The sequence below is a fragment of the Macaca mulatta genome, chromosome 3, assembly GCF_049350105.2.
Source record: "Macaca mulatta isolate MMU2019108-1 chromosome 3, T2T-MMU8v2.0, whole genome shotgun sequence".
NCBI classification, from domain to species: domain Eukaryota; kingdom Metazoa; phylum Chordata; class Mammalia; order Primates; family Cercopithecidae; genus Macaca; species Macaca mulatta.
The window spans coordinates 42,667,091-42,693,494 of NC_133408.1; the positions used below are offsets into that span (position 1 = coordinate 42,667,091).

The following is a 26,404-nucleotide window of genomic DNA, read 5'->3' on the forward strand; positions in this document are numbered from 1 at the left end:
GTTTCATCTTGTTGGCCAGGCTGGTTTCGAACTCCTGGCCTCAAGTGATCCACCTGCCTCGGCCCCACAAAGTGCTGGGATTACAGGCGGGAGCCACCGCGCCCGGCCCTACTTCACTCCTAACGCCCACCATACGTGCTTCCAAATGTTTGCTGAATGACAAGGTGAAGGAGTGAATGGGACTATGTGACTTCGGGCAACAGGCAATCCTATTCCTTGGACCTCAGTTTCACTTTTTGTAAAGCAAGCCTGTCTCTCGCTGTCTGCCTTAAAAGCCTGAGTTCTGGGCTTGAGATGAGCGCGTCCTGTAGAGCAGACTGCAGGTGGACGTTGAGCTGGGTCTTCTAGGGGGCCAGGATCCGGCCAGCTCTTGGGTCCGGTCCTCCCGCGGGACCTCGCACGCCCAATCCCAGCGCCACCCCGCCCAACTTCCCTTTGTTCCCCCAGGCCCCGCCCTCTCCGCGCGGCTTGCTCCCCATTGGCCGGAGGGGGCCCTAGGCGCCCGGCTCCGCTGGGGGCGGGGGGCGGGTCCGTGTGCACCTGCATGGTGTGTTTCCTGGCCGCAGCCCCGCGCCAGCTGCAGCTCCTTGATCCGAGCTGGATCCTGAACGGGGAACACGGGCTGAAGCGGCGCGGCGGCCCCTCCCCGGGGCTCCATTGTTGAGGCTGCCGCGTCTCTGTCGGCTGCTCAGCTGCGCTCCAGTGGGCCCAGGCTCCGCGGCGAGGAGCGAGCGATGCGAGGCGGCGGCCTGAGGTGAGAGGGCGCGACGGGCGACGGGTTCTCCGGACCGGGCGGGGTTCTCTGCCCTGGGCGTGGCGGCTCCGAGCTGGGCTCCGCAGAGTCCGAGTTCGGGATCCGGAGTCCTTGCGCCTGGGCTTTGTCTCGGCCTCGTGTGGCACCGGGGGCTTCGCGCCTGCTGCGATAAAGCATGGGCCCGCGCGGCGGTGCCGGTCGCCCTGCGGGTGGGAGCCGGTCCCATGTAAAAAATGCAGTAATGGACGTCCATGTAAATAACATTCCCATGCTTTAATGAAGCATAATTTCTTGACATTGCAGTTTCTAAGTGCCCTGTGTTGAGGTCGGGAAAGCTAAAGGGCAGTCAGAGGTCAAGGTCAGCAAAGCACCACCTTTGACATTTGAAATTCAGCAGCAGGTATCACAGTGAACCCCATTCCAGCATCCAGGAAGTTTCTCTGCCCTGCCTCTCCTCCAGCCACCTCGGAATCTGTGTCTGCAGTGTTGGTCCTGCTTTCCTCTCTCTCCTCTGCCTTTTCCTTCTCTTCACCAACTTCTACCGAGTGCCTCTGGTGTCCCAGACAGTGGCAGTGGGAGGACAAAGACTAATAAACCCCGCCCTGGTCCTCAAAGAATTGATGTTTTCTGTGCAGACATTAAGTTACACTGTCATATATAGTGCTGACAGACATTGATACAGATTTCCTGTGAAGTGCAGAAGCACCATCCTAGAAGCAGCGATGCAGAGGCAGCACTGGTGACTCACACATGGAGAGCTGGAGTTCTTGGTCTAGTGGGATAAACTGACCTGGACATCATTTCAGTGCAGCGGAGTGAGTGCTGGGATGGGCTCCCTCGGGGCATCCGGGGCTGGGTTTGTCTGGTGTTTAGTCTCCTGCTTGGTACTTAGAGTTTATCAGTAAGATGAGCATTGGGAGGTTTCTAAGTGAAAGGAAAGGCAATCACTTACCTGAAACCTGAAATTTGTAGGTGTTCTGGGCCATTTATAATTCACTGAATCTGTTTTGTCAGAACAAGTCTATCATCTATTGTTTTGGATGGAGTGTGGCCAGCCCTGTCTTGCGATGTAAGGAAGTTCGGAAACACCTGTCAGGTGTCAACACGGTGCCAGACACTCTTCTAGGGGTTTCCACGTAAATCACTGTATTCATTTCTGTTGCTGCTTTACCACATTTCCACAAATTTCGGGGCTTAAAACAATTGAAATTGTATCATCTCACAGTTGTGTGGGGCAGAAGTCTGACGTGGGTGTCACTGGGCAAAAATCACCATGTGGGCTGGGCTGCATTCCTCACTGGAGAATTGTTTCCAAGCGCTTTTGGCCAAACAGTTCCTTGTGGTTGCAGGACTGAGGTGTCTATTCCCTTGCTGGCCATCTGTTGGGGGCTGCCCTCAGCTCCTGAGGCCTCTATCTGGTCTTTGCACGTGGTCCCATCAGCTCAGGACTAGCTAGGCCAGGGACCTGGTCAGGCTCTCCAGTTCCCCTGTGTGCATTTCTCTTCTTCCACTCGGAGAAAGTTCTATGCCCTATTTAAAAATTTTTTTTGAGATGGAGTCTCACACTGTTGCCCAGGCTGGAGTGCAGTGGCGTGATCTCAGCTCACTGCAACCTCTACTTCCTAGGTTTAAGTGATTATCCTGCTTCAGCCTCCTGAGTAGCTGGAACTACAGGTGCCCGCCACAACGCCCGACTAATTTTTGTATTTTTAGTAGAGATGGGGTTTCACCATTTTAGCCAGGATGGTTTCCATCTCTTGATCTCGTGATCTGCCTGCCTTAGCCTCCCAATGTGTGGAGATTACAGGCATGAGCCACCGTGCCTGGCCAGTTCTATGCTCTTAGAGGCTCATGGGATTAGATTGGACCTCCCTGGATAGCCCAGGATACTCCTCCTAAGGTCTGTGGCAAAGCCCTTTTGCTGTGTGACATAGTCACAGGTCTCAGGGGTTGGAATCTCCCATCACAGTTACTGATCCAGTTACTACAGCAGCCTGGGAGGTGCTTTTCATTGCCTCTGGTTAACAGATACCAATTTTTTTTTCATTTTTGCAAATTGGCAGGAACATGAAGATCATTTTTTTTTTTTTTTTTCCCCAGACGGAGTCTCATTCTCTTGCCCAGGCTGGAGTGCAGTGGTGCAATCTTGGCTCACCACAACTGCCACCTCCCAGGTTCAAGCAGTTCTCCTGCCTCAGCCTCATGAGTAGCTGGGACTACAGACATGTGCCACCAGGCCCGGCTAATTTTTGTATTTTTAGTAGAGACAGGGTTTCACTATGTTGGCCAGGCTGGTCACAAACTCGTTAACTTGTGATTTGCCCACCTTGGACTCCCAAAGTGCTGGGATTACAGGCGTGAGCCACCACACCCAGCCATGAAGATCCTTCTTAAGTGAAAAAACCGTTCCTCTGACTTGATGTGAGGCTGTTGGTAAGATTGATAGCAATGGAGACAGGTCCATCAGAAATGGAGCTAAACTTTGTGTTTTGGAGTATTTTGATGGCCTGCCCTGATTATGTAAGTTTTGCTAAGAAGTCATTAAAGTAATTCCTCTACTGGAAGAAACACCCATATGGGGGATTTGGGACCTTGCCTTTTCAAGTTTTACACAAAGGACTCTTCATGGGTGAAAAGTACGTGATTCCAGGTCTATTTCTAGAATGGAAACAGCTGCATCAACCCAACAGCGACTCACATTCCTGAGTTTGAGAGAATCTGACTATTTCAAGGCTGAAGCCAAAAGCCCAATAAACAATGTTTGTACCTTTATTCATAGTTAGGACTTAGGTGCATCCTGTGGTCAAGAAAACAACTGATGGTGGTCAAGTAGTTTAAAACCAAGCAGGACCTCATTTTATCATGTGGGTGTTTTTGATTTTTTAAATGAAGTTTTTATTTTCCTGTGCAACAAATGACAAGCTCTGACTTGAAATACATTTCCTTTAATAAACCAGAATCTGGGGCTGGGCGCGGTGGCTCACGCCTGTAATCCCAGACTTTGGGAGGCCGAGGAGGGCAGATCACGAGGTCAGGAGATTGAGACCAACCTGGCTATGGTGAAACCCTGCCTCTATTAAAAATACAAAAAATTAGGCGGGCATAGTGGTGGGCCCCTGTAGTCCCAGCTACTCAGGAGGCTGAGGCAGGAGAATGGTGTAAACCCATGAGGCGGAGCTTGCAGTGAGCCGAGATCATGCCACTGCACTCCAGCCTGGACGACAAAGCGAGACCCTGTCTCAAAAAAAAAAAAAGAAAAAAAAAAGAAACCGGAATCTATAATCCTAACGTTTTTAACCTGGCTTTCAGAAATTTATGAAGTCCCCAAAATCCTGTGCAACAATTTTGTGTATATGCATCCATGTGTGTTTATGGGGAGATGATTTATAGCTCTCCATACATTTTCAAAGTGGTTGGATTCCAAAAAATTTTAGAATACGCCACTTGGGCCTGGTGTAGTGACTCACATCTGTAATCCCAGCACTTAGGGAGACTGAGGCAGTAGGATCCACTGAGATCAGGAGTTTAAGACCAGCAACATAACGAGACCTCCACCTCTACCAAAAAAAAAAAAAAATGCTGGGCGTGGGGGTGCATACCTGTGGTTCTAGCTGCTCGGGAGGTTGATCACCTGATCCCAATAATCTGAGGCTGTGGTGAGTTAGAATTACACCATGGCACTCCTCCCTGGGCAACAGAGCAAGACCCTCTCAAACAAAAACAAAAAACTGTATCACTTAATATACTATTGTTGTTGGTCAAGTATCAGATTTTGTTTAAAAATTAAATACTCTTTCTTTTTTTTTTGAGATGGAGTCTCGCTGTGTCACCCAGGCTGGATTGCAGTGGCATGGTCTCAGATCACTGCAAGCTCTGCCTCCTGGGTTCGCACCATTCTCCTGCCTGAGCCTCCTGAGTAGCTGGGATTACAGGTGCCCACCACCATGCCTGGCTAATATTTTGTATTTTTAGTAGAGATGGGGTTTCACCGTGTTAGCCAGGATGGTCTCGATCTCCTGACCTCGTGATCCACCCACCTTGGCTTCCCAAAGTGCTGGGATTACAGGTAAATACTCATTTTTGCAAAGTTGTACAGGCATACAGCTCTAAGAGTCAGAAATTAACAAGGCTTACAACAAAACCCAGCAATCCCCCACCTTACCCTTCTCCACCCTGATCCCTGCTCCTTGGAGGTTACTGTGTTTATGTTTTAGCTGGTTCTTCTAGATTGTGTGGAAGACAAGGATTCAGGTTGCTTACCCTCTCCCCTCCTCCTGTTGCCCACGTTTTTCTCCCCCATCCTCTCAGTATAATTATTGTGATAGTGAGGCCAGGCATGGTGGCTTGTGACTTATCCCAGATTTTTGGGAGGCCGAGGCAGGCAAATCACTTGAGGCCAGGAGTTGAAGGCCAGCCTGGCCAACACAGTGAAACCCCGTCCTACTAAAAAATACAAAAATTCGTCAGTTGTAGTGTCGCACACCTGTAGTCCTGCTACTCAGGAGCGTGAGGCACAAGAATTGCTTGAACCTGGGAGGTGGATGTTGCAGTGAGCTGAGATCGCATCATAAGCTGTATACACCACTGTACTCCAACCTGGGCAACAGAGGTCGATGCTGTCTCAAAAATAAAAAGTATCGTGATAGTGGGATACATAGTACAATAGTGTATATATTTAGTATTCTTCCTGGTTTTTGGCCCAGAGCTTCTAAAACCCTTGTAATTTCCTGAGTGATAGGAACATCATTGGTTATAATATTTGGTCTTAGGTTTCAATACCTGACACAAGAGCTTCTAAGACTTTTGGAATCTCTGGGGTGATAGGAGTGTCTTTTGTATGATAATGAGATGACAGGTGGCTTCGGGCCCCTGGACAGGATCAGGATTGGGGCTGGTTGCCAGAAAGATGAGTCATGAGTAAAGAGTTGGACATACCAGCCCCACCCCTACCTCTGGGAGGGGAGATGAGACAGGCTGGAGATTGAGCTAGTCACGGTTGGCCAAGGACTTCATCATGTCTATGTTATGAAAACTCCATAAAACCCTCTAAATACTGGGTTTGGAGAGCTTCTGGTTTGGTGAACTCATTTGGTGCTGGGGAGGTGGCACTTCCAGGGACGGCATGGGAGCCCCGACCTCTCTGCCCTGTGGTGTGCCCTGTGCATCTCTTGCATTTGGCTGTTCCTGTGTTCTTTTCTTTGTAATAAACCAGTAAGAGTAAGTAAGTGCCAAGCACTTTGCGTCTGTCACCTCTCTTACTTTTTCAGCAACACTGTGTGGCGGATAATGTCCTCATTTTGCTGGTGACAAAATGAGATTGATGCCTTGAGTAACTTGCTCAAGGTCACCTAATAAGTGGAATTCAAGCTCTGACTCCGAAGCCTGTGCTTCTAACCAGCATGCTGCATAGCCGCCTGTTTATTTGTTAGTTTTGGTGTCTTTAGGGCCTGACACCAAGTTGGTCGTTGTGGCCTAGAGCTGTTATAAGGGAGCTTTTAGCAGCCCTGCTGAGAACAGAGCCAGCACCTCCGGATTGGCAGGGCAGGGGCTGTTCCTGCTGGGAGCTGCAGGCCATTCCCTGTGGCCCTTGGCTGATCTTGCTCATCCACTCCCTCCCTCATTCAGTAGGTCCTGAGTGTCTCCTCTGTGCGGAGGAGAAGGAGGCAGCCTTCCAGCCCAGGTGGGGCCTGCAGGTACACACAGGGAGAGGCAGCTGTGCACTGAGCTGGCTGTCGGCTGGGACAGTGTGGCTCCAGAGGTGGCGATAGAATGCTCTGGGACGGCAGAGGGAGCACGTGCTTGTGAAAGGGAGGAAGGGGCAGGCACCGCAGAGGAGGTGTACTTGAGTTGGACTTTGAGGGAGGAGTTGCATTTCCACAGTGGAACCGAGCAGCTGAGGCTTTCTCAGCAGCTGAAGATTACAGCCAGCCAGCCTCAAATGTTCAGCTTTTCCTGAATTCTCTTCTTTACAACACTGCAGTAAGTTTTCAACAGAGATGAAGCAGTCACCTCCATGTCATTAATGTTCTGCAAATCCTGTGTGTAGTTTTCAATGCTTAGCAGATGGGGGCAGTCTGGGCCATAAGAGAAGAGCCTGTGTGTCCACCTATTGGGACAGCAGTCAGGTGTGGCACAGGGCAGTGATCACTGCCTGCCCCTGAGGAACTCAGTTGTACTTTTATGTGGAGAGGCCAAAGAAAGCTGTGGTACAGGGGGCAGGAGACATTTCACCTCCAAACCAAGGCACAAAATACATAGTCTGTGCCCTGCATGAGAAACCGAGCAGAACCGTGTGCTGATTCCCACCCCTGCCTCCCCTCCTGAGAGCGAACCGTCCATTGTACTATGGCGGAAGGCATTTCTGAAGCCTCTGCAATCGGAGTGATCTGTCACTTGCCCATTGAGCCTTAGGGGCAGCAACCAAGTGGTGTGGCTGAAACACAGGCCTTGGCCAGACCGGGTTGGATATGTTGGTTCTGCCACTGATTGTGAATTACAAAACCTTGGAGAAGTCATTGTCTTTCTCTGTGCCTCTCGTGTAAGATGGGGAACACTGCGGCCATTGCAGAAAAGCAGATAGGTGGAGCGAGTATGAAGTGCTTTGTGTGTGTGTCACACGGTGAATGAAATGGCACTGATTGACATTATTGATAGTAATGACAGGATTCATTCAGGAACAAAACCGGTAAAGTAGGCCAGGTGCAGTGACTCACGCCTGTAATCCCACCACTTTGGGAGGCTGAGGCGGGAGGATCATGAGGTCAGGAGTTTGAGACCAGCCTGACCAATATGGTGAAACCCCATCTTTACTAAGAATACAAAAACTAGCTGGGTGTGGTGGCATGCCTGTAGTCCCAGGTACTTGGGAGGTTGAAACAGGAGAATCATTTGAACCCAGGAGGCAGAGGTTATAGTGAGCCGAGATGGCGTCACTGCACTCCAGCCTGGGCGACAGAGTGAAACTCTGTCTCGAAAAAAAAAAAAAATCTGGTAAAGTGTTTTACCCAGCCTAGGTATGTGTGGCAGAGCCAAATGAAAGCTTAGAAAAAGATGACTTGAGAACTAGCCCAGCAGAAGAATCAGGCGGGATGTGTTGTTACTGAGTAAGTGAAATTTGCACCTGCTTTCTCCCAGGCCTCGTTGAGTTGTGTACAACAGAGAGCTCAGGTGTTGGGGGCAGTTGACCGGTTGAAGAATGCATTGCTATCATGTGAGGAACATTGGGCTTTGAAAAAGCAGAACTGGATCCACGTTCTTGCCTGGTAACTCTAATTATCATCTAGTTTGTAAAGGGGAATGCAGTTCACTGAAAAATTCGTATGACAGTGGGACAAGGATTGGGCCTCTGCATTGGTTTGTGTAATATAGGTCACATGAAAGAGCATTTAGGCTGCAGGGAGACTTTTCATCTCTATAACTTTACTTTCACAGGACAATTCCATCATGATTTGAAGATTTTGGAGTCAAAACTTCATGGTTCTGGTATGTGTTTCGGGGCAAATTTATGCATACAATTTGCTTAAATATTTCAGATGATACAAGAATATATGTGTGGTGTAAAAAGCTGAAATTTGCATTCCCCCTTCTCTAGAAGTAACCATTGTGAATAGTTAACTCTGTATTCCAGCTATTTTGTATATTATAAATACACTGTGAACATTTGAGTGTATATATACATGTATGTTACACACATTTTTAGAGATGGAATATTGCTGTGTTGCCCATGCTAGTCTCAAACTCCTGGGCTCAAGGGACCCTCTCGCCTTAGTCTCCCAAAGTTTTGGAATTACAGGCGTGAGCCACAGCGCCTGGCCTGCATGAGTATATTTACTAATTGCTAAGTTACTCTGTTCAATACGTGTCTATTGAACTCCCCATGTGCCAAGCATTGTTCTGAATACCTTATATGCACCAATTCACTTAATTTTTAGAGCAGCTCTATTATTGTGGCCCTTTTACAGTGAGGAAACTGAACCACAGAGAGGCTGGGGACGTTGTCTAACATCACACAGCCAGTGCTGTTGGAATTGAGGTTTGAACCCAGACAGCTGGCTTCAGATCTCTTAGCTGTTATCATAGATGGCACACCCAAACCTTAGGGCCACCTCCCAAGCCTTGCCTCCGATACGGGCTTGCCTGAGCTCTGCAAGAGCCATGTACGTGAGGTTTCTTTCCTCTTTAAGAACACAAGTCTTGAAATTGTCCCAGACCCTGGAAGGACCTCTTGAGGACCAAAAACAGGGATTCTTCAAGCCTGCCCCAAGGGCCAGATCTCTGATTTAGCTACTTGGAAGGTAGATGTAGAAGAGAGTAATTTTGCCAGAACAAAATGTCAGGATGCCTGGGCTGACTCGGCCAGATGCAGTGGCTCATGCCTGTAATCCCAGCAATTTGGGAGGCCAAAGCAGGTGGATTACCTGAGGTCGGGTGTTCGAGAGCAGCCTGGCCAACAAGTTGAAACTCCGTCTCTACTAAAAATATAAAAATTAGCTGGGCGTGGTATCGGGTGTCTGTAATCCCAGGTACTTGGGAGACTGAGGCAGGAGAATTGCTTTAACCCAGTTTACAGAGGTGGTAGTGAGCTAAGATTACGCCACTGCATCCAGCTTAGGTGACAGAGTGAGACTCCGTTTCAAAAAAAAAAAAAAAAAAAAAAAAGAAGAAGAAGAAGGGGGAAGGAGAATGGCTGGGCTAACTCATAGGGTAGAGACCCTACAGCGGCCGTAGGACCTTGGCAACTTGGGTGGAAAAGAAGGAAGGAAGAGCTTCACCCATGGCGGTGACCTGGACTGCAGAAACCACACTAAATATCCACATCCTGGAGCCTGGCCACCCCATTTGCTTCTCTTCTCCTTGGGTAGAGGGTGTGGGGAGCTTTCTACCCTGGAGGCTGAGCAGCGCAGCTTCTAACCAGGGTAGGCGTTTGTCTGTCCCTGGGAATACAGACAGCATTCTCATAAGCAGCCCAAATACTCCTGAACAGCTTTTTGTAGGGTGGGGCGGGGCGGGGCAGAGGGTGATTTTGACTCATAGGTACCTTTTCCACTTTCACTGCTGATAACTGTGTTACAGATTAAAGTTTTGTTTTTGATACTGAAGAGGGCTTAAGAGAGTGAGCTATTATGGCACATCTAAGTCTGCTAAAATAGAACCACGGGGTAGAGTAGGAAAATCTCTTCTAAATTATGGATCATATATGGTGAACATTAGAAGCCATGTGTACCTAAGTTGAAAAATCAAAACATGTCTTGTATTTGGGTGACCCCGGTAAGTCTGGATGCCACTGCGCCTTGTGTGAACACAGGATGCTGAGGTGTAGGGACCAACAGGCTTTTTCTGGACATCTTGTGCTTCTCCCTTGGGGTAAAGTGGGGCGGCAGTAGGAGCACACAGCTGTTGGGTCCCTAATATTTGTCAGCTGGTTTACATGTGGGATTCCATTTAATGCAATCTTGGAGGTAAAATGATTTTATTGAAGATGAAGATAGAGGCTTAGAGAAGTTAAGAAAATTGTTCAATGTCAAGTCATTTGTTTTGTTTTGTTTTGTTTTGTTTTGAGGCAGAGTTTTGCTCTTCTTGCCCAGGCTGGAGTGCAATGGCGCGATCTCGGCTCACCACAACCTCTACTTCCCAGGTTCAAGTGATTCTCCTGCCTCAGCCTCCTGAGTAGCTGGGATGACAGGCATGCGCCACCACGCCAGGCTGATTTTGTATTTTTAGTAGGGACGGGGTTTTTTCATGTTGGTTAGGCTGGCCTTGAACTCCCAACCATGAGTGATCTGCCCAACTCGGACTCCCCAACTGCTGGGATTACAGGTGTGAGCCACCACACCTGGCCGAGGCCATGTAATTTCTTAAGTGGAAAGATGAAGTAATTGATGAACTCAGAAGTTTGACTTCAAGGCCCTTCATCTTTCCATAACACGTGGTTCCTTCCCTGGTTGGTGGGAGTGACTGAAGAACTCAAGGAAGCTGTGTTTTGTGGAAAGAAGACCTGAGGGGTGTATGGTCTTTCCAGGCTTGGAATCTGCCATGCTGGGCTTCTGAATTGTATAGCTTGGCCATATAGAGAGAAGCCCCTCATTTAAGACTTATTCTTTGGGGGAAATAAAGGAAGGCCGCCCGCATGAGACAGGCAGAGGTGATTTTCTCAGAACTGCTGTGGCAAGAGAGTCGGCACCATTACTTGCGTGTGGCAGAGACTGACATGCAAGTGAGTGGCTGATGAAGAGTGGAGAAATTTCAGGATGGAAAAGAACGGCTCCCAGTGGAGGCTGTTGTGGGGACTGGAGGCGGCTGTGCAGAAGTGGGTTGTCCTATGTGATTGGTTAGGGGCATATTTGGCTTTCTCTGAATGATCCTAACTGGAAACAGGGGCCAAAATTAGGGTAGCTGTCAGTTTTGAGTCAAGTCCTGGCCACATGGACAGAGTTGTGGTTTAGTTTCTGGGTTGTGGAGAGAGAGCAGTCTGGCTTCCTGTCTGATGTGCTAGCCTGGCTGGCCTCCTGGCTGTTGACTGTAGATAGGGGATTGGTTTCCTGGGTGGGCAGCTACAGGTTGTGGTCTGAGTTCTGTCTTTATACATATGATCAGGCATGGTCTGTTTGTATATTCAGTCCCTCATTTTTCTTGTCAGTAAAAATATCAAATGACAAATTGGATACATTGGGAACTTTTTAGATGTCTGTGTCCCCTGGAGGAAGTTTTCACGTTCACATTTAATCAGAATGAATATATACAATTGGGCCATTGATCTTGAAGATTTAAAATAGGAAATCTTCAACAATACTACCTCGTTGCCATTGCCTCTCTGTCCATTGTTAGGGAATGTGTGTTTTTATCCACCGCCGGCTCATCGTCCACCAGTTTTGTGGTTGATCCAGTTCTCTATATGTCTTGTCTTGTGTGCATCTCATTGTTTGCTAGTGTTAGCTTTCCCTTCGTCAGTGTAGTTTATTTGTGTAGCATCTGTTGGTAGGAAGTTATTTGTGGAATTTGTGAATGGAAGGGACCTTGGAGGTCTGCTAGGTCAGCCCAGTGATTTTCAAGATAAATGGAATTACAGGGAAATGTTCCAGCTTTTTTGGTGGCAAAACCAGGAATAGAAAGCAGTGTTCTTTGTGCCACAATGTCATTGAAAGACAGCTCAATGTGGGTCTAAAATGCAGAGTAACTAACTTTCATTTATCTCTGCTTCTGACTCTTGTTATCAGACATTTTAAATTGACCTTAATGTATTAGCAGAAATATGAAAAGTCCTGACTTGTTTACATATAAGGTACTTCTTTGCCTACTCATTTGGTTGTTTTTTTCAACAGGATTGAAAAGACATTGTTCTAAACTGAATGTTTATGTCTCCCCCAGATTCTTGTACTGGAGCCCTAACTTCCAGTGTGATGGTATTGGGGGTAGGACCTTTGGGAGGTGATAAGGGTTAGATGAGGTCATGAGCGTGGGCCCTTGTCTCACAGGATTAGTGCCCTTAGAAGAAGAGAAACCAGGCCGGGTGTGGTGGCTCACACCTGTAATCCCAGCACTTTGGGAGGCCGAGGTGGGCAGATCACGAGGTCAGGAGATTGAGACCCTCCTGAAACCCTGTTTCTACTAAAAATACAAAAATTAGTTGGGTGTGGTGGCACGTGCCTGTAATCCCAGCTACTCGGGAGGCTGAGGCAGGAGAGTTGCTTGAACCAGAGAGTCAGAGGTTGCAGTGAGCTGAGATTGTGCCACTACACTCCAGCCTGTTGACAGAGCGAGACTCTGTCTCAAAAAAAAAAAGAAAGAGAAAGCAGGCAGCTCCCACTGCCCTGGTGTGAGGAAACAAGAAGAAAGGTGGCTGTCTGCAAGCCAGGAAGAGGTCCCTGTCCCGGAACTGAGTTGGCCAACACTTTGATCTTGGACTTCCAGCCTCCAGAGCTGTGAGAAATAAACTAATGTTTAAACCACACAGCCTATGGTGTTTTTTATGGTATTTGCCTATGGTATTATGGCCATCTGATTTGACTGATACAGAGATGGTTCCAGAATACTGCAGCCTGTATCTAAGTTGGTGATACCATGAAAATAAATGTGGTAGTTCATTCCTTTATATGAAGATAGCGCTGTGAGCCCAGGGCCTTTGTTCATGTCTTAGTTGAGTCTTCTTTTCTTATAATAGCTTCCTAAATTCTCTTTTCCCCCTCTAATTTATATTATATATCTGAATTAATTCATATATGGTATGATTTTATACTTCATGTCTATACAAACTTTTAGTGATTTTATTTCATTTGATTTGATTTTTGAGACATGCCCTTGCTCTGTTGCTCAGGCTGGAATGCAGGCGTGCCATCACAGCTCACTGCAACCCTAAATTCCTGGGCTCAAGTGATCCTCCCGCCTCAGCCTCCTGAGTAGCTGGGACTACAGGTGTGCTATCCTTAGCAGTCCTCTCGCCTCAGCCTCTCAAAGCACTGGATTACAGGCATGAGCCGCCACACCCAGCCCAGTGATTTTTCATTGTTAAGATCAAGGACGGGTTCCCTGGCTTGGCATTCAAGGCTCATGATCAGGGCGTGATATGCAAGTTTGGGTTTCAGTGTTTCCATTCCCACCATCAGCCTTGCGTTCCAGCTTCTTTCCTAAGCCCTGTTCTAAAGCCCAGCCTCAGAGCTGCACTTAGAATTTATACCTTCTCATCTCTTCATCGTCTTCGCCTATGTTCTAATCTCCATCTGGGACATCGTCTTCGCCTATGTTCTTATCTCCATCTGGGACATCATCTCCACACTTCCGCCTCTTTAAATCTTCTCCATCCTTCAAGACTTGAAATACTCACTTCCTTTACATGATCCCTACTCTGACATCCAAGCTAGAATTAATCTTTCTTCCTTTGAACTCTGATAGTGCTTAATATTTTTCATTCTTTAATTATACAGCAGTCCTGTGTGTTAGATATTCTTATTCTCCCAGGTTTTCATAGTTTCTTTGAAAATATTTGCTGTAGTCATGTATTTTGAATATGTAATGTGAGTGACATTCAAAAGGTCCTGGAGAGTGAAAGGCAGTCCTACTCCCATCACTGCCCTGTGACCACTGTTGCCAGTTTTTGTTTGTTTGTTTGTTTTTCCAAGGCAGAGTCTTGCTCTGTCACCAGGCTGGCGTGATCTCAGATCTCTGCAACCTCTGCCTACCGGTTTCAAGTGATTCTCCTGCCTCAACCTCCTGAGTAGCTGGGACTACAGGCGTGCGCCACCACGCCCAGATAATTTTTGTATTTTTCGTAGAGATGGGGTTTCACCATGTTGGCCAGGATGGTCTGGATATCTTGGCCTCGTGAGCCACCTGCCTCAGTCTCTCAAAGTGCTGGGATTACAGGCGTGAGCCACTGCGCCGAGCCTATGTGTCTTGTTTTTAAAAACACAGATGTTGGCATAAGATAAACACGGTTGTCCGCCGGTAAGTATTTAGGTTGTTCCCAACCGTTTGGATTAATCAATGCTGAGTTGTACATAATTCTTGCATATTTGCGTGAATATGTTCATAGGATGCATTACTAGAAATGGAATTGAGGGATCCAGGGTTCTGCGCATTTTAAATTTTGATGTGTGTTGCTGGATTCCCTTCCGTTAGGGCCATACCGTTATCTCACTGTCAATGTGTAAGGGCGCCTATTTCTATTTCCTCGCCACAGTTTCTTCTCAGCTGTTTTCTTTGACATCACACACACACAAATACCCCTTGTTCCAAAAACATGGACATTTTACATATCTACTTAAAGTGTGCATACACTGATTGAAGCTCTGTGTTGCAGTGATATGTGCTGCTAGGATTGTGGCTCTGTTTCGAATCTGCTAGCCAGGCTATGGCTTTCCAGTCAGGTATTTTTTGTTTTGTTCATGCTGTTGCTGTCATTGGGCTGTGTGAATTTCCCTCCATTGCCCATCCAGATTTCCTTTCCGGTGGGCGGGCTTAGTGTCTAATCTGGCAGCCCTGTTTCCTAGTGACCTGGGCCGAGTGTCTCATTCGGCAGCCCTGTTTCCTGGTGATCTGGGCTGAGTGTCTCTTTCGACAGCCCTGTTTCCTGGTGATCTGGGCCCCATGTCTCATCCAACAGCCCTGTTTCCTGGTGATCTGGGCCGAGTGTCTCATCCGGCAGCCCTGTTTCCTGGTGATCTGGGCCAAGTGTCTCATCCAGCAGCCCTGTTTCCTGGTGATCTGGGCTGAGTGTCTCCATGAGAAGTTGCACCCATCTTCTCCAGTAGTGCATCTTTTCACAGCAAGCAAAACATTTTCACCACGTTTCCAGTGGGACAGGCACTAGCTCTTTTCTGGGCATCAGGAGACCTGGCTTTGTTCTGGTTCAAGCAACAGCTGGTGAGTTACCAAAGACAATTCGCATCTGGCCCCTGGTCCTTTTCTTTATAAGTAGAATCACAGTCCGAGTGGGCATCACTGCCCTGGTCTCTATGCGGTGCTGAGTGTTGTGGGGATGATGGCTAAGTGTCAGGGTGCATTTCCACCACTAGGGGATTACAGGTTAGCCAAAGACACAGGAGGAAAGCTAACAGCCCCGGGCAGGTACACAGAACCAGAGGAGTTTGGAAGAGTGGTTCCAAGCTCCTTGGTGTGATTGATGTGATCACAATAAACATTTTATCTCTAAGTCTTGGGCCGTTGGACCAAGAGAAGAGAGAGCTGGTGTTGAGTTGTAGTGAGAGGTGCGTGGTTCCTGTACCTGCTGAACCTGGCTGGGACTCAATTCCATTGAGTCCCATTCCATTTAACCTTCTGTTTACACATTTTTCATGCTCCTGCTTGTTTCTCCAGAAAAAAAATGCAATAAATTCCTTTCAAAAACTTTACAAAAGCCATAGACGCTTATTGAAAATAGTTCAAATGATATGGAAGTCAGAAAGATAGTGAGTGTTTTTCTGTTGTGTGTTTGGATGAATGTGTCTTTGGGGTAGTCAGTATTAACACTGTGTGTATTTCCTTCCAGATCTTTTCCAGTGTGCCTACAAATATGTATGTACACATTGTAAAAAACAAAATAGTACCTGATCAACATTGAATTCCCCTGTTCTCACTGCGCAGTCTACATGGACATCCTTTCATGGTGATACGATGAGTCCTGATCGACTCCTTTTGTTCGCTGGAGTGGCAGGTAATAATAGCTACAGATAACTCACCTTCAGTGGGCATTTACCACGTGACAGGGTCTGTGCTCCAGGCAGGCTACATGAAGTGGCTCTTAAGGCTTTTTACAACAATGCTATGGGTGAACACAGTAATTGTTAACATTTTGCAAATGATAGAATTGCAGTAGAGAGAAGCAAAGCTGCTTGCTCAAACTCATGGCACGATTCCTGAGAGAGAGAGAGAGAACACTTTTAAAACAGTTGCTGTTATAGTCAGTTGATTTATGATCATTTCAAGAAATAGTGCATTCAGTGAATACATTTCAGGGTCTGGTACATTCTGGGAGCTGTTTCTGAAAATGCTCTGCGCTAGAGGTAAGGGAGCGATCCATTGGCCCTGGGCTCCTAGTGCAAGGAGGGAGGTCCCGGGGAGAGGGGGCATGGAGAGGAGGTCTCTGAACAAACCTTGCAACATCCATTTCTGCTGAGTCTGGTCCGAGGTCTGGTTCTTGACATGTACACTTTTCAGAGATACTTGGTTTTGATTTTTATCATGGCTCAGCTGAGCAGCCATGGTTGCAAACTGCCTGGAGATGTGGTCTGGCAGGCCAGTGCTATGCCCATCCCTCCCGCTCCTGCAGGAGGGGAGTCATCCTGGGACTAGAGGGCTTCGCCTGTAATCAGCTATCTCATAATAAGTGGATTTGATGCTGGTTTCGCTAGGTCAGGAAATTTCCCATTTAGAAGGAAAACTGATACTTGTTTTTGGGTTTTGCTGAGGAGCCACAGGGTTTAGAGCAGGGACTGGAAGTTTGTTGAGACACACGTGAGTGCACTCAAACATCTTCCATGAAACGTGGAAATAAAGACAGTGTTCCAGAGAGGTCCCTGGCTTTGGGATATAAATATTTCTCTAACAGAACGGCACTGGCTGTCTGCTGTATTTTTTTCTCTGCTATTTTGGCAAGTTTTATTTGGGTGTGTGTCTCCTGTACAGAAGGTATGACATCAGTTTTTGCCACCAAGTATTTACAGCCATTGGTACCTCCTGTGTGGGTCACTTTTGTGCCGTGGTTTCTTTGGGGAAATTGTAGGTCTCCTACCCAAAGCACATTGCCCATTTCAAGGTGCTCCTGGTTTCTGAACACCTGTGGCAGTGCCTTCCATGTGGGTGAAGCCAGCCGAGAAAGTACCCCTCCCCAGGAGGTGGGGACTGGTGATTGCCTGAGTGAGGAGGCCAGGGATGAGCCCTGGACTAGAACTTGTGACCGGCTGCTTTTCCTTCCCCTCCTCTCCGTCCTATTTTGCCACCACCCCCACTTTTGAAAAATTTCTTATTAAAAATTAAGCAACTATTTTGGTTTCCTTTATTCGCTATTTCTTGCTAATCATATGCAGAGTGAGCCTGGGACAGTGGAAAGGAAAGTTGTACTTAGCTTCAGATGATCCTACCAGTCCCGCATTGAAGGGTTTCTGCCAGGCGGCATTGTCAAGTGGCGTTGTGGAGGTTCTCCTTTCAGTCCTCAGCATTAACCAACAGAGGCAGGTGGTACTTATTCCTGGTTAATGTTGAGGAAGTTGAGCTCAAATTGGCTAAGGGAACTTCCCAAAGTCACATAGGAAGTAGCAGAGTAGAACCAAACACAGATTGTCTCTGAATCAGGCAGGTTGTCAGATTCCAAAATAGGCTCTTAATTTTTGGAGGTCAAAAAGCTGAACAGACACAGATATTTCTTTTTTCTTCTTCTTCTTCTTTTTTTTTTTTTTTTTGCGCTAGGGTTTCGCTATGCTGTCTAGGCTGGTCTACGCTCAAGCTGTCCTCCTGCCTTAGCGTTCTGAGTGCTGGGCTTACAGGTTTGTGTCACCACACCCAATAAAACAGACATTTCTTTAAAGAAGACATACAAATGGCCAAAAAATATGTGAGAAAAATGCTCAGTATCACTTATAATCAGAGAAATGCAAATCAAAACCACAGTGAGGTATCATCTCACCTGTTAGGATGAGTATTATCAAAAAGACAAAAAATAGCAAGTGCTGGTGAGGCTATGGAGACAAGGGAGCTCTTACACACTGTAGGGGGGTGTGCACTAGAGCAGCTGGCTGGGCGCGGGGCGCACGCTGACATCTCAGCACTTTGGAAGGCCGAGGTGGGCAGATCACCTGATGTCAGGAGTTTGAACCAGCCTGGCTAACATGGTGAAACCCCGTCACTACTAAAAACACAAAAATTATCTGGGAGCGGTGGATCACACCTGTAATCCCAGCACCGTTGGGCAGCTGAGGTGGGTGGGTCACTTGAGACCAGGAGTTCAAGACCAGCCTGGCCAACGTGGTGAAACCCCATCTTTACTAAAAAATACAAAAATTTACCAGGTGCAGTGGTGGGCGCCCATAATCCCAGCTACTCAGGAGGCTGAGGCATGAGAACTACTGGAACCCTGGAGGCGGATGCTACAGTGAGCAAGCCGAGATTGCACCACTGTGTTCCAGCCTGGGCAACAGTGAGACTCTGTCTCGAAGAGAAAAAAAGAAAAAGAGTAAGAGTAAGCTACGGCACCCACTATGGCAAACAGTATGGAGGTTCCTCAGAAAACTGCAAATGAATTTACAGTGTGATCCAGCAGTCCCACTACAGTGTAGATACCCAAAGAAAAGGAAATCAGTGTCGGAGGGGCATCCGCACCTCTGTTTCCTACAGCACTGTTCACCATAGCCAAGATAAGGAATCAGCCTCGGTGTCCAACAGCAGATGATGGATCGAGAAAATGTGGTATTTATACACAGTGGAGTACTATTCAGCCATAACACAGGAAGAAGTCCTGTTATTCTCAGCAACGTGGATGGAACTGGAAGATATTATGAAATAAGCCAGGGACAGAAAGTTACACAGCACATGTTCACTTATGTGGAAGGCAAAAAGGAGTGGATCTCATGGAATTTGAAAGTAGACAGAGGATCCTAGAGGGTGAGAAGGGTCGGGGAAGAGGCAGATAGGGAGAAATTTGTTAAAGAATACAAAATTATAGCTGGATAGGAAAAAGTTCTAGTGTTCTATAACATAGGATGACTATAGTTAACAAGAATGTATAGTTTCAGGCTGGGTGTGGTGGCTCATACCTGTAATCCTAGCACTTTGGGAGGCTGAGGTGGGTGGATCACCTGAGGTCAGGAGTTTGAGACAAGCCTGGCCAATGTGTAGAGAAACCCCGTCTCTACTAAAAATGCAAAAATTAGCCAGGCATAGTGGTGGGTGCCTTGTAACCCCAGTTACCAAGGAGGCCGAGGCAGGAGAATAGCTTCAACCTAGGAAGCAGATGTTGCAGTGAGCTGAAATCACACCACTGCACTCCAGCCTGGGCAACAGAGCCAGACTTTGTCTCAAAAAAAAAAAAATATATATATATATATAGTTCCAGATAATTGGAGAAAGGGCATTGAACGTTCCAACACAAAGAAATGATAAATGTTTGAGATGGTGGATATGCTAATTATGCTGATAACATACATTACATGTATTATAACATCACTATGTGTACTTCATACATATGTACAGTACACAATTATGTGTCAATTAAAAAAGAAAAGCTGAACTTAGATTGGAATGGCTATGAAGTAGCTAGGTTTTTCATATTTTTGATATAGACCCTAGGCATTTATTTTAAGTAAACTACAGTTGGCTTCAGGAAGTGTTTAGTATTTGAATTGTAGCCTTGCATTTTATAATACGGAGAAGTAAAACTGTAGGCTTGCTTTAGATACAGTCACAGGGGTTTGCCGTGATGACTTTTTTATGTAATAAGGGGGAAATGTACCTTAATTAATAGGCATATATGATCATTTTTCTCCCTCGTACACATTTTTAGTTGTTGTCCAGGCATTGTGATACTTATGTAAACAGTATGCGATACCTTAGGCAGGAATCAGAATTTTAAGGTAAGAATACTTAGAGTTATATATGTTTCAACCTTTCAAACTGGACATTTTACATGTCCATTATATAACTGTAATTAAATTTTCAAAAAGACAATGTGTGTCTTTAATATGGGTGATGCTCTAGCTTTTTTTTTTTTTTTTTTTTTTTTTTGGAGACAGGGTCTCACTTTCTCCCAGGCTGGAGTGTAGTGGTGCGATCACGGCTCACTGCAGCCTCAGCCCCATAGGCTTGAGAGATCCTCCCACCTCAGCCTCCCAAGTAACTGGGACCACAGGTGTACAACACCATGCCCAGCTAATGTTTAAAATTTTTTGCAGAGATAGGGCCTCCGTCTGTTGCTCAGGCTGGTCTGGAATTCCTGGATTCAAGTGATTCTCCTGCTTCATTCTCCCAAAGTGCTGTGATTACAGGCATGTGCCACTGCCTGGCCCCATATAAGTGGGATGATGACTTGAGCCTAGGAGTTCCAGACCAGCCTGGGGAACATGGCACAAGACCCTGTCTCTACAAAAACAAACAAAATTAACTGGTCATGGTGGCACCTGCCTGTGGTCTCAGCTACTCCAGGAGGCTGAGGCAGGAGGATAACTTGAGCCCAGGAGTCGAGGCTGGAGGATAACTTGAGCCTAGGAGTCGAGGCTGCAGTGAGCTCTGATCCTGTCATTGCATTCCAGCCTGGGTGACAGAGTGAGACCTTGTCTCTTAAAAAAAAGTTACTGGCTACCTGATTATTCATGGGAAAAAAACCTGAACTCTGATCTAAACCTCATACCTCGTACAAAAATTAACTCAAAATGGATCATGGACTAAAATGTAAAATGCAAAATAAAGATGAAAAGAGGAGCTAGAGACTGGGAGAAACTATTTGCAAACCACATGTCTGATGAAGGACTCATATCTATAATATATAAACAACTATCCAAATTCAGCAGTGAAACCAAGTCATCTAGTTTGAAAATGAATAAAAAACCTGAAGAGACATTTCAGATAACATATAAGCACATGAAAAGATGTTCAACATCATGAGCCATCAGAAAAATGCACACTAAAGCCACGTCACTACACACCTATCAGAATGCCTAAAATAAAAAGTAGTAACAAGAGCAATGCTGGTGAGGATGCGGGGAAACGGAATCACTCACACTTGGCTGGTGGGAATGGAAGATGGTACAGCCATTCTGGAAAACAGCTTGACAGTTTCTTAAAAAACTAAACGTGCAATTGCTGTGGGAGGCAGCACTCACATTCACGGACAGTTATCCCAGAGAGATGAGGTCTCATGTTCACACAAAAACCTATATGTATCTGTTCATAGCAGCATTATTTATAAAGTCTAGAAACTGGACACAGCCCGGAGACTGCTCAGCAGGTGAATGGTTAAACAAACTGGTGCACCCAGGCCCCAGATACCACTCTGCAGTAGTTAATGACGTCCTTGTTCATCAGTCTTTCAACCTCGAAACCACCATCATGCTTAATCCCCTTTTTTCCATCCTGGGTCTGAGTGGACTTCATTTTGCATTTCTTTCTGATGCATTTTCCCTCTGTCCTTTCTGCTTGAGCCTCATGCCACATTGGAACCATTGTAAGAGCCACCGAATTGTTTCTCTGCCTCATCATGGAATCCTTTCTACACTTCATGCCCCAAATTGCCATTGGAACAATCTTTCCAAAACATGAACAAACTAACTTAAAAGAAATATCCCAGGTAGCCTTTCAAATAAGTATAAGTTTTCTCTTAGAAGTTTCACTTCTTGTCTATAGGGAACCCCAGGACTGTAGAGAGACGGATTTGCTGTCTGCATTTTAAGATCAGGCAGAAATCCCTGGAGGGGCCCATGGGGAATAGTGGCACAAATACTGGTTCTAGAATCAGAAGCCCTCATATCCTGGTTCTAACACTAGCTGGATGTTCTTGGGAAAGTTTTGGTTTCAAACCTCAGTATGAGGAAGCATCCTCAAGGGATCACACAAGGCTGCTGGGAGGAGCGGATGAGGGCCATGGTGAACATGCTGTGTAATCCGTGAAGCACGTCGTATGTGTGAGAAGTGGAGCTGTGTGGATAGCGGTTCTGGAATCATTGTATGAAAACGATGGAAAGCACATTCGTAGTTCTGCCTGATGATACCACTGGGCACCTGTGTTGTACATGCCTGCAACATGGGTGAGGCCCGGGTCAGTACAGCTCACAGTTTGGTTTTCATGCAGTTAGAAAGGCCCGAGAGGACCCTTCCCCCCTCCAGCTGTAGGAAGGAGGCGGCTGTCTCCTGCTTATATTTGGTGGGATTGTCTGTGGCTCCTTGGGGACAGGAATGCAGGGAGTGGGGGAAGAAAGCCGGCTTGACTGCTCGCTAGTCAGCCTTCCCCCAGGGAAGAGTGGAGGGGTCATTTCGTGGTAACTTGCCAAGTCTTTCTTAACCCATCTGCTCTTAGAAATGACCAGCATGACAAGTAAAAGACCCATTAGAGACAGATGGGCTGTGTGTCCCGTGCGTTTATGGCTTTGTGGTCTCAGAGCTGCCAGAACTCGATAGCTTTCTGGGGAATGCTGAGTCAGCCAAGGGGCTGAAAATAGTGAGAGGAAGAAAATTCCCCCTCGCTGCTCTGGTCTGGGAGTGATTAGTGAGTGGAGCGGCATGGAGGGCCCAGCCGTGGGGTCCCTCTCAAGCACACCCTCACTGCAGTGGGAACGCGGGTCTCAACCTCCCTTGTCCTCCGTGATTTTCGTCTGTCACATACTCACCTCCAGCAGGGATGTCTATGGTGATGAGATGAGGGAGCATCCTAGCACATGTGGCACTTAGTAGGCTTGCGGTGAGTGGACGCCGGCATCAGTGGAACAGGAGACTGGGCGCTGCGTGTGGATGCACTCACGTACTGGTGGCATGGGTGGACAGAGGAGAGAGGGATGCTCTACAGTTCTCCTTTTGGTCTGTCACCCCCGCTGTTGTGAGTAGAATCCGTGAGTGTATTCTGTTGCCCCAGTCAACTTGGTAGGCTGATTGCTCAATTTTCTGCTTCCACTTTTGATTTCTTAAGAATGGGAAAACGAATACTTCAGATACTTTTCTGGTTGATGCTATACATTCCTTGATATCACCTTAATGCTTTTTAATTTCTATGTATTTTGGATGTTGGAGCTTGCCTGACATCTGTGCTTTTATGTCTCAACCTCTCGCGTAACTGTTGGCCACACCAGAACCAGAGAGAAGTGAGTAGACCGATTGGTAGCAGGGCTAGGACTGGAATTCCCCAGCCTTTTGGCGCCCAGCAGGCTCTGTTTTCTCTATTGCACTGCTCTTCCCTATTTCGACTCCTGTTAGGACAGTGGATGTGAAATGTAGCTGGGTGCTTTTGGGGGTGTGCTAGGAGTGTGGCAGATGCCTCAGACTGGCATTTTCCCCTGATTCTGAATTCTCATGGCTCAGAGTCAGTCTGTAGGCTACTGACTGGGAAGATGCAGGAAGTTGTTTTGTATGACAAACTATGCCAGGGCATTTTTTTCACCCGGCAATTTGTTTGGTTTGGACTGGAATAAATCTCTGATCTTGGTTTCTTTGTCTATATTATTAGGGAGTGGAGCCTGACTTGTTAACTTAGCCCAATTCATAGTGCTTAGAATCTCAGTGAGTGTGTGTTGAACTGAGCGGAAGTGTGAGAGCGTCTTGGACAGTGGTTTGCAAACCTAGCTGCATCTGGGGGGCTGTGAAAAAAGCATGTGTGCTTACTCCAGACCAGTTGAAATAGAATCTGCAGGAATGGAGCCTGGGCAGCTATAGTGCTGTTAAAAACCCCCAGGTGGTTCTGATATACTGTAAAGGTTGAGTAAAGGTTGAGATCCACTGATCCACAGTGAATTGGAGTCCTGGATCATAGACATGCCTTATGCTTTCACCAGCTTAGAATGGTTCTTGTGCTTTAGAACTGTGAAAAAGTGTTATGCAAACAAATGTGGAAACAGCCTAAATGTCACATCCTGTCACTCCCTGTCATGAAGTATATTTACCGGTTACTCACTCTACTCTGATCTCTACCCATTCCACCTTTTCTTCATGGAACAATAATTTGACAGTTGGTTATGCAGAACCAGAGTAAGTCTAGTTTGATTGGCGGGAAACGATTTTGGGTATGAAGTACTCTTTAGGCATTTATTGAACTCTTGTTTGTACCACCGCTGTGCTGGACAGTTTATATATATTACTTCTTTTTTTTTTTAAATTTATTTATTATTATTATACTTTAAGTTGTAGGGTACATGTGCATAACGTGCAGGTTTGTTACATATGTATACTTGTGCCATGTTGGTGTGCTGCAACCATCAACTCGTCATTTACATCAGGTATAACTCCCAGTGCAATCCCTCCCCCCGCCCCCCTCCCCATGATAGGCCCCGGTGTGTGATGTTCCCCTTTCTGAGTCCAAGTGATCTCATTGTTCAGTTCCCACCTATGAGTGAGAACATGCAATGTTTGGTTTTCTGTTCTTGTGATAGTTTGCTAAGAATGATGGTTTCCAGCTGCATCCATGTCTCTACAAAGGACACAAACTCATCCTTTTTGATGGCTGTATAGTATTCCATGGTGTATATGTGCCACATTTTCTTAATCCAATCTGTCACTGATGGACATTTGGGTTGATTCCAAGTCTTTGCTATTGTGAATAGTGCTGCAATAAACATACGTCTTCATGTGTCTTTATAGCAGCATAATTTATAATCCTTTGGGTATATACCCAGTAATGGGATGGCTGGGTCATATGGTACATCTAGTTCTAGATCCTTGAGGAATCGCCATACTGTTTTCCATAATGGTTGAACTAGTTTACAATCCCACCAACAGTGTAAAAGTGTTCCTATTTCTCCACATCCTCTCCAGCACCTGTTGTTTCCTGACTTTTGAATGATCGCCATTCTAACTGGTGTGAGATGGTATCTCATTGTGGTTTTGATTTGCATTTCTCTGATGGCCAGTGATGATGAGCATTTTTTCATGTGTCTGTTGGCTGTATGAATGTCTTCTTTTGAGAAATGTCTGTTCATATCCTTTGCCCACTTTTTGATGGGGTGGTTTGTTTTTTTCTTGTAAATTTGTTTGAGTTCTTTGTAGGTTCTGGATATTAGCCCTTTGTCAGATGAGTAGATTGCAAAAATTTTCTCCCATTCTGTAGGTTGCCTGTTCACTCTGATGGTAGTTTGTTTTGCTGTGCAGAAGCTCTTTAGTTTAATGAGATCCCATTTGTCAATTTTGGCTTTTGCTGCCGTTGCTTTTGGTGTTTTAGACATGAAGTCTTTCCCCATGCCTATGTCCTGAATGGTACTACCTAGGTTTTCCTCTAGGATTTTTATGGTATTAGGTCTAACATTTAAGTCTCTAATCCATCTTGAATTAATTTTCGTATAAGGAGTAAGGAAAGGATCCAGTTTCAGCTTTCTACTTATGGCTAGCCAATTTTCCCAGCACCATTTATTAAATAGGGAATCCTTTCCCCATTTCTTGTTTCTCTCAGGTTTGTCAAAGATCAGATGGCTGTAGATGTGTGGTATTATTTCTGAGGACTCTGTTCTGTTCCATTGGTCTATATCTCTGTTTTGGTACCAGTACCATGCTGTTTTGGTTACTGTAGCCTTGTAGTATAGTTTGAAGTCAGGTAGCGTGATGCCTCCAGCTTTGTTCTTTTGACTTAGGATTGTCTTGGAGATGTGGGCTCTTTTTTGGTTCCATATGAACTTTAAAGTAGTTTTTTCCAATTCTGTGAAGAAACTCATTGGTAGCTTGATGGGGATGGCATTGAATCTATAAATTACCCTGGGCAGTATGGCCATTTTCACTATATTGATTCTTCCTATCCATGAGCATGGTATGTTCTTCCATTTGTTTGTGTCCTCTTTTATTTCACTGAGCAGTGGTTTGTAGTTCTCCTTGAAGACGTCCTTTACATCCCTTGTAAGTTGGATTCCTAGGTATTTTATTCTCTTTGAAGCAATTGTGAATGGAAGTTCATTCCTGATTTGGCTCTCTGTTTGTCTGTTACTGGTGTATAAGAATGCTTGTGATTTTCGCACATTAATTTTGTATCCTGAGACTTTCCTGAAGTTGCTTATCAGCTTAAGGAGATTTGGGGCTGAGACAATGGGGTTTTCTAAATATACAATCATGTCATCTGCAAACAGGGACAATTTGACTTCTTCTTTTCCTAACTGAATACCCTTGATTACTTTCTCTTGCCTAATTGCCCTAGCCAGAACTTCCAACACTATGTTGAATAGGAGTGGTGAGAGAGGGCATCCCTGTCTTGTGCCAGTTTTCAAAGGGAATTTTTCCAGTTTTTGCCCATTCAGTATGATATTGGCTGTGGGTTTGTCATAAATAGCTCTTATTATTTTGAGGTATATTCCATCAATACCGAATTTATTGAGCGTTTTTAGCATGAAGGGCTGTTGAATTTTGTCAAAAGCCTTTTCTGCATCTATTGAGATAATCATGTGGTTCTTGTCTTTGGTTCTGTTTATATGCTGGATTATGTTTATTGATTTGCGAATGTTGAACCAGCCTTGCATCCCAGGGATGAAGCCCACTTGATCATGGTGGATAAGC

General features: G+C 46.1%; 1 long non-coding RNA gene across 1 annotated transcript in view; it reads left to right on the forward strand.

Moving 5' to 3' along the window:
* Nucleotides 1-558: 558 nt before the first annotated feature.
* Nucleotides 559-26,404, forward strand: part of LOC144339693 (uncharacterized) — a 49,033-nt gene continuing 23,187 nt past the window's right edge. Inside the window, exon 1 of the long non-coding RNA XR_013415012.1 lies at nucleotides 559-754. This is a non-coding gene — a long non-coding RNA (uncharacterized LOC144339693). The remainder of the gene's footprint in view (nucleotides 755-26,404) is intronic.